The sequence below is a fragment of the Argentina silus genome (genome assembly GCF_951799395.1).
Source record: "Argentina silus genome assembly, contig: scaffold_286, whole genome shotgun sequence".
In the NCBI taxonomy this organism is placed as follows: domain Eukaryota; kingdom Metazoa; phylum Chordata; class Actinopteri; order Argentiniformes; family Argentinidae; genus Argentina; species Argentina silus.
In genome coordinates this window covers 1-17,931 of record NW_028152466.1, presented here as the reverse complement: position 1 = coordinate 17,931, position 17,931 = coordinate 1, and the positions used below count along the sequence as shown (strand labels likewise).

At 43.7% G+C, this 17,931-nt stretch overlaps 1 pseudogene across 1 annotated transcript; it reads right to left on the bottom strand.

Annotated features, from left to right (window-relative positions):
• Positions 1-999: 999 nt before the first annotated feature.
• Positions 1,000-15,920, bottom strand: LOC310824802 (cytochrome P450 3A27-like; annotated as a pseudogene). The gene is made up of 9 exons: positions 15,820-15,920; positions 7,678-7,777; positions 7,437-7,544; positions 5,379-5,480; positions 4,892-4,969; positions 4,694-4,769; positions 4,369-4,529; positions 1,366-1,585; positions 1,000-1,162 (listed from the first exon to the last, which is right to left on the bottom strand). The product of its transcript is annotated as a cytochrome P450 3A27-like (transcript).
• Positions 15,921-17,931: the final 2,011 nt, after the last annotated feature.

Genomic DNA, 17,931 nt, shown 5'->3' with positions numbered 1-17,931 from the left:
TAGCACATTTCATACACAGAGGCAATTCAAAGTGCTTTACGTAAAATAGATAAAAAGGAAAGAGCATGAAAAAAAATTTAGAATAAAAACGCATAAAAGACATAAAAAAAGAATAAAAGTCACAGTGCATTTTAGGGTCACAGTGCAATTATTAGCGCCAATTTAGTTTCAATTTAAGGCAAAAGCGAAGCCCTTTTTTTTTTTTAAACCCATTTTTGAAAGTAGCCAGTGTTGGGGCTGATCCTAGATCTATGTGTAACATAATAACTGAGAGACCTGCAGCAGAGCAGGTCCTCATCACTGGTTGTCTGCTTTGAGCTGGTTGTCGTCGGACTCCTGGCAGCGGAACAGCAGCTTGAGTTTGATGGGCCGTATGGGCATCAGAGTGTTCTGTAGGTCCATCTCAATGGGGATCTGGTGAGAGTTGACACACAGTTAAAGTATGAAGGAACGAGTAAAACAGATGTCAGCGTTACACTATGAATGTTACCTAATACAGTGTCACTGTTACGTTCGGGTAGCATTGCACTATAAATTCAAATAAACTCAAACTCCTGGACAACGTCTCTTGGGTCGACATACATTAAAATGGCCCTATGAAGTCTCGAGGGAGTTTTGCAGAAATACAAATAGCTTTTTTTTAAATCTCACACTTCCATCATTTAGTAGGTAGCCTATACTGAGGATGATTGGCGCCTAGTACTGAAAAATGCAATCTGGGAAATTAAATGGGGAGTACATACTCATGCAGTACGCAAGTACAGAATTGTAGTATGGGGGTTCAAACCCGGGTCTCCCATGTGGAAGACACAAACGCTACTATTAAGCCAAGAGGACACCCTCAAGGTCTGAGGGCGACACTTCAGTTTACATGTCTCAGGCAGGGCTACCTCATCACGCGAGTGTGATTCCAAAATCACCTCTGCTACATATAGAAACGCAACAAAGTCATAGGTACAAAATTATATTTACAATCATTGTATCATTATTTTGTCTCACATCTGTCTCTTTGCAGACGGTGAAGTTGAACCTCTGTAGAATCTCCACCATCGCCAGTTTCATCAATACCAGAGCGAATCGCATCCCGATACAGTTCCGTGGGCCCAACCCGAACAGCATGTAGGTGTATGGGTCGATGCTCTCCTTGTTCTCCTTACTGAACCTACACACGGAGAGTTCAGAGGAGGAGGGGTTAAAGAACATATCAATTAAATCACAGTAATATGATGGTTATACATGGTTGAAGAAACCTGTTTGTGTTTGGTCGTCGCATTTAGGTTTGTTTTATGGTTGTTTGTGGAACACTGCTCTTATCGTTGCTGTTGTGATTGATATTGTGGTTGTGGTTAAGATGTGGCCCATTACCTCTCTGGTTTGAACTCCTCTGGGTCTTCCCACACATCGGGGTCACGGTGCAAGGTCCAGATGGGTATCATGACAACCATACCCTTGGGGATGGTGATGCCGCTGATCACAACAGATTTCTTGGTGACTCTTTCAAGTCGATGGGGTACAACCTGAGAGACTCGTTGATCACGCTGTCTAGATAGTCCATCTGCATCAGAGCCTCGTACTGGATAGGAGCCTGCACAGGGATATTACACTCACATGAGCACTAGTGATTGGTCGTTCACGTAGCCGAAGCCCAGAACTAACTATTTATCGTCGCAAATCTGAAGAGCTGTTAGTTTTTTGTGTTCTTTTTTTGGGAAATGAACACAGTACTGTACTTATTCTAATCTGCATAGCCTAATTTCATGACACCCGCATACAGAACGCCATTACTTTCAATGTACGTGTGTAATAGTGACTTGCTTTTTTGTTGTACATGAATAAACAAAAAAATCGCTAAATAATGTTATCTTGATAGTTAGAAGAAAATACATTTAGATTCCACTGAACAATGTAAATGATAGATGTACACAAGGATCAATCAGAAGTCAAAATGCCACTAAACTGGGCTGCTTTTAGTGGATTGACTGCTTGGAATACTGAATGTGCTACAGTCTATTATTTCCTATCACAGTCGACAGACTACAAGAAAACTGTCAGGTGGTTCAAATGTGAATAACTTGGTATCCATTCCATTAACTGTGGCCGGGCAGCACCGAACAGCCCAGAGAACATTACCATGGTGCTTTTGAATATTAGGTCCCTATCTGGCAAAACCTTTATTGATCTTATCTCAGAGCGAAAGCTGCACTGTAATGTTTTTATCTGAAACCTGGCTAAACATGAATGCATGTCAGTCTATTAGAAGTGGGGAAAAAATATTTTTTCACTCTATTATTTATCTAGCCAATGTCGCTGAGCAGATGAGAATTTCATGATGAATATGAATATGAATAGTACACCATCAACAGCTTCCTCTTGTGATAATGATTTAGTAACCAGCTTCAACACCAAACTAAGGGCAACTATCGACTCTGTAGCACCAGTCAAACTGAAAAAGGCTGTGGCCAAATTTAAAAGAATTTGCAGAAAGTCTGAGTGGACAAAAACTGCAGGTCCACCTTGATATTCTTCGAGAGCATCTTTCTGCTTTTAATAAGGCAATAAAAAAACGCCAAGACGGGATCATTTCTCAAAATTGATAATGAATCATAACAACTCAAACAGTGCTCTTTTCAACGATTGACAGCCTTATAAATCCCGCCCACAAGACACCTGGTGATCTGCTCTCCACCTACAAATGTGAGGAATTTGCAACATACTTCTGAGATAAGAGAACCAATATTAGGTGAGGAGGATCACTCAGGCAAGACCTGAAGATGTGTTTGATGACTTGTTACCCCACCTTCCACCACATGGAAGCACTATGAACTCTTTTGCAGTGGTCATACAGAAATGCTCAGCAAAGTGGGGGTCTGTTCATCTGCACCTAAAACTACCATGGTGAAACCCCTCCTGAAGAAAAGTAACTTAGACTCTTCAGTCCTTAGCGATTTTAGGCCAATCTCCAACCTTCCCTTTTTAAGCAAAAAAATTATAATTCTTGAAAAAAAGGTGTTCAAACTGTTAAATAATCTCCTTCTTCCCAACTGTACCTTTGACATGTTCCAATCTGGCTTTTGTGCCAATCATAGCACTGAGATAGCACTATGTTGTTAAGTTATTAACTAGGTTCTTAATGACCTTAGAATTAATTAATTAATGCTGATGCCAAAATGCTCTTTGTCCTTGTCCTGGTCAAACTGTCTGCACACTTAAAGACACTACTTACAGTAACACTAAGCACCAGGCAAAAAAACAAGGTGTTACCATTGACTCAGATCTTAATTTTGAAACCCATATCAAGAATGTGACTAAAACATATTTGTATCACTTAAAGAAGAGTAAGTAAGTTTGCCGGAAATCTGCCATCGTGGAGAAATTCTGTTTGAAGTTGTCCAAACAACAACATCCTCCCTAATAATAATATATCCCCCCGAAATGAACTTGCAGTGTTGGACATTAGCTGTTGTGTTTCTGCATGCGCACACGATTGGGAGAGGCAGCCACCAGAGAAAAGTCAGTCTACTCCCCTAGAACACCCCTGGCACTCACAACATGTTTATATGCAAACCGAATGTCAGGTAGGACACTGCATTTTAAAAAGCGTGTTTTCCGAACCAAAACAGCGTTCGTAAATGAAATATTTATTCATAAGGGATTTATTATAAGGGATCTTGTTCCCTGATCGCTACCGATTAAAGATAGTCATTACAACCGTTAGGAAGCTTTTAGAAAGCTTGAATATTACATGGACCTTTACAGAACACAGCTGTAAAGGTGCAACCTTTCCTCTCCCAGGCTGACACTGAGAGACGAATGCATGCTTGTATTACTAGCAGCCTTGATTGCTGTAACACTCTCCTGTCTGGTCGACCAAAGAAAGCTCTTGGCAAATGATACAAAATGCAGCAGCACGAGTCAGATGGAGAGCACATATCACACAAGTCTCTGCACTGATTACCTGTTAGTTTTATAATTTATTTTAAGATAATTGTATTAGTTTAGAAATCACTCTATGGTCATGCACACCACTGCATTTCAGACATGCTTTTAAGGTATATACCCTGTAGATCCCTCAGGTCCTCAGGTACTGGCCTTTTAACTATTCTGAAGATTCCAACAGCACGTATCTACTTCCTGTTTCAAATGAATAATACTGGGCAGAAGTCTGCACAGGGATGCTACAGACACATTAGCACACTGCAAAATACTGTCACCTATCTAACCATCTGTTCCAAAGCAATAGTAATAGATACTGTAGGAGTCTGCAGTGCACAGGGGTTACACACTCATCAGTACCCTCTAAAATACTGTCACTATCATATTTCCTGTTCCACATGAATAGTACTATATAGGAGTCTGCAGAGGGGTTACCTTGTTGGGAAACACAGTGTCTATCTCCTCCTGCAGCTTGGTCATGATGTGAGGGTTGGTTGCCAGATTGTAGGCCAGGAAGGACAGAGAGCTACTGGTGGTCTCATAGCCAGCAAAGATGAACATCATTGCCTGGGACAAGATCTCATGGTCACTCAATCCTATGATGATGGGAGAAATGGGGTGGTAGGTGTGAGAAAGGGACGAAGTAGAGTATTTCAACGGTGTGTTTGTAGGTATAGGTGTTTGAGGCAGGTACTGTATGTGTGTGTGTGTGTGTGTGTGTGTGTGTGTGTGTGTGTGTGTGTGTGTTTAAGGCAGGCACCTTTACTCTGCTCCTCTCCCTTTGAGTTGCTGTCTTTCTGCGAGTCTATCATCAGCTGCAGGAAATCTACCCGACTCTGGAAGCAGGCTTACGTCAGATCAAAATCACATGAGAACTACCAGATGCTACCAAATCTCTACAATTGTATTACACAATACTGGCTGAAGATCGTATATTTGATCAGTTATATTTACATACCTTCCTGGTGCTAGCCACGCGATTGGACTTGATCTTCTGAAAGACAGCGTAGAAGAAATCTGTGACCGAGGCAGGGAATAGGGATACCTCCATGTTTGCCATAACAGGACCCATGAAGGGGAAGAATGCTGGACGGACAGGAAATGCCACGGTTACAAACAGGAACAGGAAATACCATGATACGTGACTCCAATCCTATTCAATGCACAGCCCTGTCCAGAAACAACTCCTAGGCTCTATCCCTAGACACTTCTGTATCCAATCCACTCAGATCTCCAAGTGTCCAGCATTTAGGAACTAGAGGTTGGTTCTTGACAGGGCCCATGTGTTTGTCAAATGAGTAGAGCGCAAACCATTGGCAGCTGTGTTTTATGTCAGTCTAATCAATGAAATCAATAGCTTCATTTATTAAGCACAAAATGACTGAAAGCTATATGGGGGCAGTTGTACCAACTGTGAGGAACAGTGGGCTGAAGATGTCAAACTTGAGCATTTTCTTGATGTTGGTCACAAAGGGGTCGGAGGGGTTGTGGAGGGAGTCGATGTCGACACTGAATGAAGTACTGACGACCACATCCATACTGTATGGTCCAAAGAACCTGGAACACAACCACACAATCTCTGACCACCAGAACCACAACCACAAAATTAAAGGGGGAGTTCACTGAAATTACAAATTCACCTTATCGTCTCGGAGATAAATTAGATTAGATTCAACTTTATTGTCATTGTGCAGAGTACAAGTACAGAGACAACGAAATGCAGTTAGCGTCTAACCAGAAGTGCAAAATAGCAGAAAGTGCAATGAACAGTATTTACAGGTAGTGCAATATATGATCAGTAGTAGTGCAGTATAATATAGCAGTGCAGTATAGCAGTATATGAGTAACAGTAGCATTATAGCAGAATAAATAGTTACAGTATGAACAGTGTAGCAGCATATGAGCTGTATGGGTAGTGCAGTCTAGCAGTATATATGTATTAACAGTAGCATGAGGTAGATAGCAGAATAAATATAAATATGGAATGCCGTATAAACAGTATAAACAGGTATGTACAGTATGTGCAGTAGTATTAAAGAAAATATAAGAAGAGTAAGAGCAGGGGAGGGGAGTGGAGTAATAGTGCAATAGTGCAATTGTCCGGGGGGGGGGGGTTGCAGGGGTAGTAGGTTGTCAGGTCGGTGCAGTGTTCAAGTTCAGTAGGGTGACAGCCGCAGGGAAGAAGCTGCCTCTGAACCTACTGGTTCGGGTGCGGAGAGACCTGTAGCGCCTCCCGGAGGGGAGTGGGGTGAAAAGTCTATGGTTGGGGTGAGAAATGTCCTTGACGATGCTGCGTGCCTTACACAAGCATCGTTTGCCCTGGACAGCCTCGATGGAGGGGAGTGAGGAACCGGTGATGCGTTGGGCAGTTTTCACCACCCTCTGCAGTGCTTTCCGGTCCGATGCCGAGCAGTTGCCATACCATACTGTGACACAGTTGGTAAGGATACTCTCGATGGTGCAGCGGTAGAAATTCACCAGGATCTGAGGAGACAGATGGACCTTCTTTAGTCTCCTCAGGAAGAAGAGACGCTGGTGAGCCTTCTTTATCAGGGTGGAGGTGTTGAGGGTCCAGGAGAGGTCCTCAGAGATGTGGACACCCAGAAACTTGAAGCTGGTGACTCGCTCCACCTCAGTCTCGTTGATGAGGATGGGGGTGTGTGCGCCAGCTTTAGACTTCCTGAAGTCCACAATGAGTTCTTTGGTCTTCTTGGTGTTGAGAGCCAGGTTATTGTCGTTGCACCACACTGTTAGGTGCTGGGCCTCCTCCCTGTAGGCCGACTCATCGTTGTTGCTGATGAGACCGATCACCGTTGTGTCGTCTGCAAACTTAACAATGGTGTTTGAGCCATGTACAGGTGTGCAGTCATAGGTGAAGAGGGAGTAAAGGAGGGGGCTCCTTTACTCCCTCTTTACTCACTCCTTTAGTTCAATGGGCTCATCGTTATCAGCCGTCTTCTTCAGATTGCTGACCAAGTTACCAGAGTGCTGCTTCATGATCCTGAGCATCTGCGTTGGGAAGGATACATGGAAAAATATCATGATTGAAACGTGGATTAATATGTGCAAAACATATATTAATATCATGTTTGAAACAGGAATTATTGTAATGTTTATATAGCCTGAGAATATACATCCATACAGGATACATTATGTATATAGTCAAAGAATAAGTGACTCCAAAGATGAACTATTATTCTATACTCTGTCATCTGACCACTGAACTTATCGAAGATAAGATCAAATATACTTTATTGTCCTGGATGAAAATTTGTCTTGGATTAATTCATTAAAGTTGCTGCTTCACACAACAACAAACAACAATGAATACACACTATACACATAGTACAAATCACACACACACTCTCACACACACACACACACACACACACACACACACACACACACACATACACACGTCAGAGTTGTTAGTCATTCATTTATTTGTGTTGTATAAAGGAATGAATGAAAGAAGGAGAGGAGAGATGGGACTGTACCTCTTTGATCCGCCCACTGGTGAAGGAGGGAGACAGGACACTGCGGATCCGTCTCCATGCATCATCCTCAGCGATAAACACGGCGTCATACAGAGGCCCGTTGAGATAGATATTCTAGAAAAATAATAATTATTATATACTGCAAGATTAACCTAATATTAATAATGCTATCATAACAATGATATTATCTATTTAAGGAGCCCTTATGTTTTTTTCCCCATACACCCACTTCAATGTAGCGTATTACCCTCCTGTTAGTGAAAAGGGAGTAGCATTCCTTGATGAGGATGGTTTTGATCATGGCTGTGTCCATGATACACAGGATGGGCTGACGGCCATCATAGATCCTACAGACCAGCAAAAACAAAGAGAGTTAGATATACACTCACAGAGCACTTTATGAGGAACACTATACTAATACTGGGTAGGGCCTCCCTTTGCTCTCAAAACAGCCTCAATTCTTCGTGGCATTGATTCCACAAGATGTTGGAAACATTCCTTTGAGATTCTGGTCCATGATGACATGATTGCATCACTCAATTCCTGCAGATTTTTCAGGTTCACTTTCAAAATGTGAATCTCCCGTTCTACCACATCCCAAAGGTGTTCTATTGGATTCAGATCCTGGGAAGGCCACTGAAGAACACTGAACTCATTGTCATGTTCATGAAACCAGTTTAAGACAACTTTTGCTTTGTGACATGGTGCATTATCATGCTGGAAGTAGCCATTAGAAGATGGGTCAGTTGTGGCCATGAAGGGATGCACATGGACAGCAACAATACTCAAATAGGCTGTGGCATTCAGGCGAATATACCGTAGATAGAGACAGACAGACCCATCACAGATCCTGCACTCTTAGAAAAAAAGTGCTACCTAGAACCAAAAAGGGTTCTTCTTCCACTCTCCCTTTGAAGAAACCTTTTGGGTTCCATGTAGAACCCTTTTCCACAGAAGGTTATACAGTACCGTGCGAAAGTAATGAGTCACATAATTTGTCAAAATGGCAGAAAAAAATGGTCACAAACGAAATATTGTTTCTACACTTAAAATGAACAAAGAAAAAATGAGCTAGCCTGATATAAGTCATGTTCATGACGATGCAAATGTAACGAGATTTCGAACTGTTCTGTTGCACACGTTGGGACTCATTTTATTTTTCTACAAAAATCATTTGCGGAAAAGCCGGTTCGACGCCCCTGTAAGCACATGTTTCTCTAATTCTTTTGTTTCAGGCAAGCCACTGTGACGTCAGACGCCTTTACGCATACAGCTTTGCGATGCTTAGACAGTAATAACATAATTCATGTTTACATTTCTTTAATTTTCGACGCATTGTCGTTATTCGTGACGCATCAATGACCAATTGATTATATGGCAATGCAATGAAAAAAGCGTGTGGAAAACAGTGTTAATGATGATTTGAGAAGCACATTTCTTCAATGTTGGCCGCATGGCATTCCTGTGCAGGTGACAATGGTAATTTTTCAAAACGACAAGGATATTTAAACACATGATTATTTGTTTGGTGTGCTCTATGGCCTCTGCTACAGACCTCATCGAAATGACACTTAGATATCTTAGGGTGTACATATCAAGTCTTCCCAAATGGTCTAGCGGATAGGCATCTGCCTTGTAACGCAGGGCGGCCCGGGTTCGATTCCCGTCATGGCAAATGATTTTTGTAGAAAAATAAAATGAGTCCCAACGTGTGCAACAGAACAGTTCGAAATCTCGTTACATTTGCATCGTCATGAACATGAGTTATATCAGGCTAGCTCATTTTTTCTTTGTTCATTTTAAGTGTAGAAACAATATTTCGTTTGTGACCATTTTTTTCTGCCGTTTTGACAACAGGCTCATGACTAAAGAACACACGGCTGTCTGCTGATTGACGCTTGACTGTAGATTTTCGCTTTGTGTCAAAAGGACTCCCTTAACGCACACTTTTTCAAAGTAGGTGAATTCATCAGATCTGTTTGAAACATTGCATTTTATCCATGCACGACGACTGCTTAGATACTCGCAGCACAGTTGCCCCACATAAATTGCCCATGAGCGCGGAGCTTGTCTTTGTGACTGTAGCAACTTTGCTCCATCAGGGGTACAAGCCGGTTCGACGCCCCTGTAAGCACATGTTTCTCTAATTCCTTTGTTTCAGGCAAGCCACTGTGACGTCAGACGCCCTTACGCATACAGCTTTGCGATGCTTAGACAGTAATAACATAATTCATGTTTACATTTCTTTAATTTTCGACGCATTGTCGTTATTCGTGACGCATCAATGACCAATTGATTATATGGCAATGCAATGAAAAAAGCGTGTGGAAAACAGTGTTAATGACAGATTTGAGAAGCACATTTCTTCAATGTTGGCCGCATGGCATTCCTGTGCAGGTGACAATGGTAATTTTTCAAAACGACAAGGATATTTAAACACATGATTATTTGTTTGCTGTGCTCTATGGCCTCTGCTACAGACCTCATCGAAATGACACTTAGATATCTTAGGTTGTACATATCAAGTCTTCCCAAATGGTCTAGCGGATAGGAATCTGCCTTGTAACGCAGGGCGGCCCGGGTTCGATTCCCGTCATGGCAAATGATTTTTGTAGAAAAATAAAATGAGTCCCAACGTGTCCAACAGAACAGTTCGACATCTCGTTACATTTGCATCGTCATGAACATGACTTATATCAGGCTAGCTCATTTTTTCTTTGTTCATTTTAAGTGTAGAAACAATATTTCGTTTGTGACCATTTTCTTCTGCCGTTTTGACAACAGGCTCATGACTATAGAACACACGGCTGTCTGCTGATTGACGCTTGACTGTAGATTTTCGCTTTGTGTCAAAAGGACTCCCTTAACGCACACTTTTTCAAAGTAGGTGAATTCATCAGATCTGTTTGAAACATTGCATTTTATCCATGCACGACGACTGCTTAGATACTCGCAGCACAGTTGCCCCATATAAATTGCCCATGAGCGCGGAGCTTGTCTTTGTCACTGTAGCAACTTTGCTCCATCAGGGGGACAAGCTGGTTCGACGCCCCTGTAAGCACATGTTTCTCGAATTCCTTTGTTTCAGGCAAGCCACTGTGACGTCAGACGCCTTTACGCATACAGCTTTGCGATGCTTAGACAGTAATAACATAATTCATGTATACATTTCTTTAATTTACGACGCATTGTCGTTATTCGTGACGCATCAATGACCAATTGATTATATGGCAATGCAATGAAAAAAGCGTGTGGAAAACAGTGTTAATGACAGATTTGAGAAGCACATTTCTTCAATGTTGGCCGCATGGCATTCCTGTGCCGGTGACAATGGTAATTTTTCAAAACGACAAGGATATTTAAACACATGATTATTTGTTTGTTGTGCTCTATGGCCTCTGCTACAGACCTCATCGAAATGACACCTAGATATCTTAGGGTCTACATATGAAATCTTCCCAAATGGTCTAGCAGATAGGAATCTGCCTTGTAATGCAGGGCGGCCCGGGTTCGATTCCCGTCATGGCAAATGATTTTTGTAGAAAAATAAAATGAGTCCCAACGTGTGCAACAGAACAGTTCGAAATCTCGTTACATTTGCATCGTCATGAACATGACTTATATCAGGCTAGCTCATTTTTTCTTTGTTAATTTTAAGTGTAGAAACAATATTTCGTTTGTGACCATTTTTTTCTGCCGTTTTGACAACAGGCTCATGACTAAAGAACACACGGCTATCTGCTGATTGACGCTTGACTGTAGATTTTCGCTTTGTGTCAAAAGGACTCCCTTAACGCACACTTTTTCAAAGTAGGTGAATTCATCAGATCTGTTTGAAACATTGCATTTTATCCATGCACGACGACTGCTTAGATACTCGCAGCACAGTTGCCCCATATAAATTGCCCATGAGCGCGGAGCTTGTCTTTGTCACTGTAGCAACTTTGCTCCATCAGCGGGAGAAACCGGTTCGACGCCCCTGTAAGCACATGTTTCTCGAATTCCTTTGTTTCAGGCAAGCCACTGTGACGTCAGACGCCTTTACGCATACAGCTTTGCGATGCTTAGACAGTAATAACATAATTCATGTTTACATTTCTTTAATTTTCGACGCATTGTCGTTATTCGTGACGCATCAATGACCAATTGATTATATGGCAATGCAATGAAAAAAGCGTGTGGAAAACAGTGTTAATGACAGATTTGAGAAGCACATTTCTTCAATGTTGGCCGCATGGCATTCCTGTGCAGGTGACAATGGTAATTTTTCAAAACGACAAGGATATTTAAACACATGATTATTTGTTTGGTGTGCTCTTTGGCCTCTGCTACAGACCTCATCGAAATGACACTTAGATATCTTAGGGTGTACATATCAAGTCTTCCCAAATGGTCTAGCGGATAGGAATCTGCCTTGTAACTCAGGGCGGCCCGGGTTCGATTCCCGTCATGGCAAATGATTTTTGTAGAAAAATAAAATGAGTCCAAACGTGTGCAACAGAACAGTTCGAAATCTCGTTACATTTGCATCGTCATGAACATGACTTATATCAGGCTAGCTCATTTTTTCTTTGTTCATTTTAAGTGTAGAAACAATATTTCGTTTGTGACCATTTTTTTCTGCCGTTTTGACAACAGGCTCATGACTAAAGAACACACGGCTGTCTGCTGATTCTTTTTTTTTCTTTTTTTTCTTCTTTTTATTATCAAAAATATATACAGATACAATCATACATTTTACATTCACATAACTGCACACAAACACTAATACAATACAAACACAAAAAACCGGGTAAGCACTGCCCCCCAGCAAATCAAAGAAACCATAACATCAAAACCTCCACGCTTGAAACCATCAGAACGAAAACTCCAACCCTCCTCCCTCATCCACCCTCACAAACCCACAATCCCTTACAAACACCTTCTCAAAATCTTCCTGCCCTGTCCTAAACATGACTCCCACATTCTTCCTTACTAAATTCTCAAAGACCACCCATACATTAACCCTCTTCCCCTCAAACCTCGCCATATTCCTCCTCACATAGATTGCATACCTTGCATTCGACAACACAAAATTCAAACACCCCACATTCAATCCCCTCTTCCTATCACATAAACCGAATAACAAAAACCTCCTCCACTCCTGCCTCGCCACCAACTCCACCCCCCAGTGCTCCTCCACCAATCCCCTCAACCTATCATGAAAACCCACCACCTCTATACAATCAAATAACAAGTGCATCAAATTTTCATCACTCACACCACACACATCACACACCCTTGACACTAACCGATCCACCTGGTGCAACACTACCTTCGTGAACACCCTATTGTGCCTAAGCATGAAATCAAAATGAGTGCACTCTATGCTATTGTATTTAACCGCTACATTCCTCCAAATTTTCTTCACGTCTAACCCCTGAAACACCTGCACCCACACCCTCTCAGCTGCCGGCTCCCTCACTCTGCTTTCTAATAAATTCCAATAAAACTCCCTCACCTTTACCCCTGAAAAATCCCTCTCTGTCTCCCCTTGCCCTACCCGTAGCTTTGGTAAACGAGCCTGTTCCACTACACCTACCTCCCTATCCATCCTCCTATTCCACTCCTCCGGTACACTCAGTTTAATCTTCCTATACATATTTACTATCATTCCTCTTCTAACCCCCTCATCCTTCTCCCAAACCAGGTCGACAATTGCCTGTTCTGGCAAAAAACCAGGCACCACCTCATATCTATAATCCCTCACTTTAATCAGACCTGCCCTTCTGAAACAAACCATATCCAACATCCTCCCTTCACTTCTCAAAACCGGATTCAATAAAACCGGAATATTCAACATCTCTCCACTCCTCACACACTTATATCTTACCTTAACCAAAAACTCCCCCCACGCCCCAAACACCTCTTTGTAAAAATCTGGCACTCCCTCATACATACCTGCCTTCATACACATCAATAACCCGAAATCGCCACACCCCCCACACCTTTCCACCCACTCCCTAAAATACCCTTTCCACCCATGCCCTTCCTCCCCATATAGAAATCTTTTCACTGTCCTCACCCTCAAAGCCCTCATCTTCACCTCCAAATCCGCCAACCTCAACCCTCCTCTCTCATAATCCGCTATCAACACATCATAAGCAATTTTCACACCTTTCCCCCCCCACAGAAAATCAGACACTATCCTCCTACATTCCTTTAATACCCACTCTGGCACATTCAAAACACTTAACACATACACAAACTTTGACATCAACAAGGCATTCACCACCACCACTTTTCCCCTCAGTTTCAAAGCTCTCATCTTCCAAAAATTCAAAGTGGTTTTGATTTTATTCATCACCTCAGTCCATGTAAACTCACACGCCTCCCGCTCATCCCTCCCAAAATAAACCCCCAAAACCTTCATCCTGTCGTTGACAGTTTTCAAATCAAAAGTGCAATTCCCAACCTCCACCCGACCCAACACCATCATTTCCGACTTTTCCACATTTACCTTGGCCCCTGAGGCCCTCCCAAACACATTCACACACCCCATAATTCCATTTACACTCCCCATATCAAGCACCGTACAGGTTGTATCATCCGCATACTGGTGAATTACACTGACTCCTCCCCCCGGCATATCCACACCCCTAATATCCTTCTGTGCTTTGATATAAGCTGACAAAGGTTCCACTGACATACTGTACAACAGAGCTGATAAAGGACAACCCTGCCGTATAGATCTGCCCAGGGGGAAGGAGTCAGTGAGCAACCCCCCACATTTTACCCTGCTCCTAGCATTTCCATATAACAGACGTATCCATTCCCTCATACCAACCCCAATCCCAAACCTCTCCATTGCTCTCAACAAAAAAGAATGCTCCACCCTATCAAAGGCTTTATTAAAGTCTAAACATAACACCACTCCCCCCCTCCCCCTCATATCCTTTAACACATCTCTCAGTGTAGCCAATGTATCCGCCACATCCCTCCCCGGGACTCCATAGGCCTGTGTAGGCCTTAGATTGCCAACGTAAGCACCCCCAGGCCCATAGAATCCGGCATCACCCTCGTGCTCTCCATACATACATAAACCTTATACAGTATTGGAGCCAGGATGTCAACAAAACCCCTGTAAAACTCAGCTGTCAGCCCATCCGAACCTGGACTCTTATTTAAATTCAACCCCATTATCGCTATCTTTATCTCCTCCACCCTCAAGCCTGAGTCACACATCTCTGCATCATCTGCTGACACCCTGGCTTCTAACACACCTAACACCTGGTCCATGCAGTCCTGATTCACTCCCTCTGAAGTATACAAATCCCTATAAAACGATTCCACCGTTTCCATAATCCCCACCAAATCATTTACCCCTTCCTCATTTATCAATTCCACAATTCTACCTTTCTCCTTCCTTCTCTTCTCTAACCTCCAAAAATATGCTGTGTTCCTTTCCCCCTCTACCACATACTGAGCTCTACTCCTTACCGCAGCCCCCTCACACCTTTCCCTCTCTAAACCCCTCAACTCCTCCCTCACCCTCAGAAACTCAGAAATATCATACCCAGGTATATTATCAACCCTTTCCTGTTCCCTCCCTAACCTCATCCTCAACTCCCTCTGCACCCTCACCTTCTCTCTCCCTAACCGCTTTGCATAGGCTACAATAACCAATTTCAATTTAGCCTTCAGACCCTCCCACCACTCACACACATCACTCTCATATGCCCGATCTAACATAGCCAACCTCACACATTCCCTCACCCTCACCCCCTCCCCAAACCCCTCCTCCTTAAGTAAACTAGCATTAAAACACCATGACCCACCCCTTCCCCCTGTCTGTGCTGCCCCCAGCCGGAAAGACAGCGCATCATGGTCGCTAAATGCCACCAACCGATATCCCGCCTCTCCCACCAGGTGCATTACCTCCCTCTTCACCAAGCATAAATCAATCCGTGATTGTTTTAACACCCCCATCACACTCTGCCGTCTGGAAAACCCTTGAACCCCAGGATTCCCCTCCCTCCACACGTCCACCATTCCCCTATTACCCATCAAGTCCATCAGTACCGTCCTGGATGTATCCGCCCTAAAACTCATCCCCCTTGACACGTCCAACCTATCCAACTTAACATTATAATCACCCAACATAATACAATTCCCCACACAGTGTTGCTTAATGGACTAAAAAAAAAACCTCCTCTCCCCCTCCTCATTCGGAGCATAAATAGAGAACAGTGTATAAGCAATTGCTTGGTGCTCAAATCCCACTCCCATCACCCTTCCATCATTATCATTAAATAAAAACCGTTCATTCTCAACCACCCCTGTCTTAATCATAACCGCCACCCCACAAGCCCTCACAGTCCCAGTGCTGACAAAAACCTGCCCTTCCCACCTCCTCCTCACTCCTTCCATCATGCCCTCAGTCCAGTGTGTCTCTTGTAGGCACACAATGTCCTCTTCACATGCTGCCAACACCGTCTCCAGTTTGCCCATTGACCTGAGACCATTAGCATTGATTGTAACTACAGAGACCGTAGCCATAAACAATTGCCAAAGTAAGATCAAGTGCGTCATCTCCGTCCGCTGCCATGCCTCTTCCCCTTCCCTTTCCCTGCATTCTCCACTGTATTACTCCACGGCTTAGCCCTCACCCTCTCCACTTCAACAATACTTACATCGTCCTCACCCTCTTGCCTCTTCCGCTTGTCATCCATCGCCCGATCTCCTGCCGCATCCCCCCTCTCATCTCCCCCAGGTTCCACAGCTTTCGCCTCTCCAACCCTTGGAAACCCCTCCGCAGCTACTCCCAAATCCACACCATCGTCTCTCACACCGACCTCCACACCATCCAGTTGCCCATCTCTCCCTGCCGCATCCAGGCTAGCACCAAGAATCTCCTTGTCCCCCAGCGATCCAGTCAGCGGCTGCGATCCAGCTACCTCTTCCTCCCCCTGGGTCTCCTCCACGATCAGCTCGCATTCCTCCCCACCCTCCTCCAACTCCTCCTCGTCCTCCTCGCTGTCCTCCTCGTCTTCTCTCTCTCCATCTCCATCTCCCTCCACCTCCATCTCGTTCACCGTCTTATCCTCGCCCTCTCCTCTCCTTCTCACTCCAGCACCGTCCTCCCTCCTCTCATGGCACTCCCTGGCGTAATGCCCCTGCACGTGACATTTGTAGCAAACGAAATCAGGACAATCTCTAAGAACATGTCCGGGCCTGATACATAGTCTGCATACTCTCTCCTGCTTATCGTGGATCACCCTGAAGTGCTCCACTCCTTCAAGGGTTATAAACTTCGTAGAGTAGGGCAGCGACCTCACCGTCTCCGTGAATTTCACCTTTAGAAACCGTGTTCCGTCTGCAATGTCCGTCCCCGGCCACATCCTTCTCTTTATTGGAGACGCCGCTGACACTCCCCACTCCTTCAGCCTCTCCAATATGACTCCATCATTCATATAAACTGGCAGATTTAAAAAGGAGACCACCATCTCGTCCACCAGCAAATCCTTTGCCAGAATGTTTGCCTCCTTTATCTTAAATCCATCCAACAACTTCTCCTTCCCTCTCATCGAAGTCAGGGTCACCTCATACTTCTGGTCTCCCTTGAAGCGACACCCCTCCACCTTCCCACACACCACCGTTATTCCTCTCAATAGCTCCATCATCGAAATCTTCTGTTTCCCCAGAATCTCCACCGCCACCGTTAGCTTTTTCTCGTACTTTTTCTCTTCATTTCCCGTTTGTCTATTATCCTTTCTCATAGTCGGTTCAATCACGCCGGTCGACGCCATGTTATCCATTTTTCAATCTCCGATCCCCGAACAGCACAAGGCTGTCGGGGAACTCACCTAAACTTAGAAAAAAACAAGTAAATAAAGATTTCACTTTCCTAAACGCTCTCACTAGCGACTCTCTTCTCTCTCACACTCCTCCACGCACACTCACTCCAAACACTGTGATTGGCAATTGCTCTCAGCTGTGTTCAGGGTGGTATGGCCGTAAGCGAGATTCCCAGCCATCTGCACTGTATATATAACGTCAAGGAAAGGAGACGCCCGCCCTTGACAACACAAACAATACTGCAGTTGATACGCAGAAGGCTGGGAGTTATCTGGGGAAAAGACCAAAACTGCAATTAACATTGCTTTACCACTCCACAGCTCATAGTTCATAGTTGTCAGTCTAGAATCGAGCTCAAGAGAAGGCTGAGTGAGTCACCAATTCTTAGCAGGTGGTTTTGGAGCAAACTGTATAAACTGTTCAAAACAGCAATATGAAACTGGAGCTGTACTAACAATATGAAACTGTTCAAACTACAGTGGTGCTACAATAGTACACCCTACTGGTCGAAATAAGGAAAAGCTTACTGCAGTGGGTATGCGCCGTTTAGTAAAAATGATCTCTAACCCACCAATCATTATGCGAGGAATTTCAAACGTCATCTAATTTATACGGCTCCGGCGGCCACTATCGGTGAATCTCATTTACGACGTCCCTGTTACTC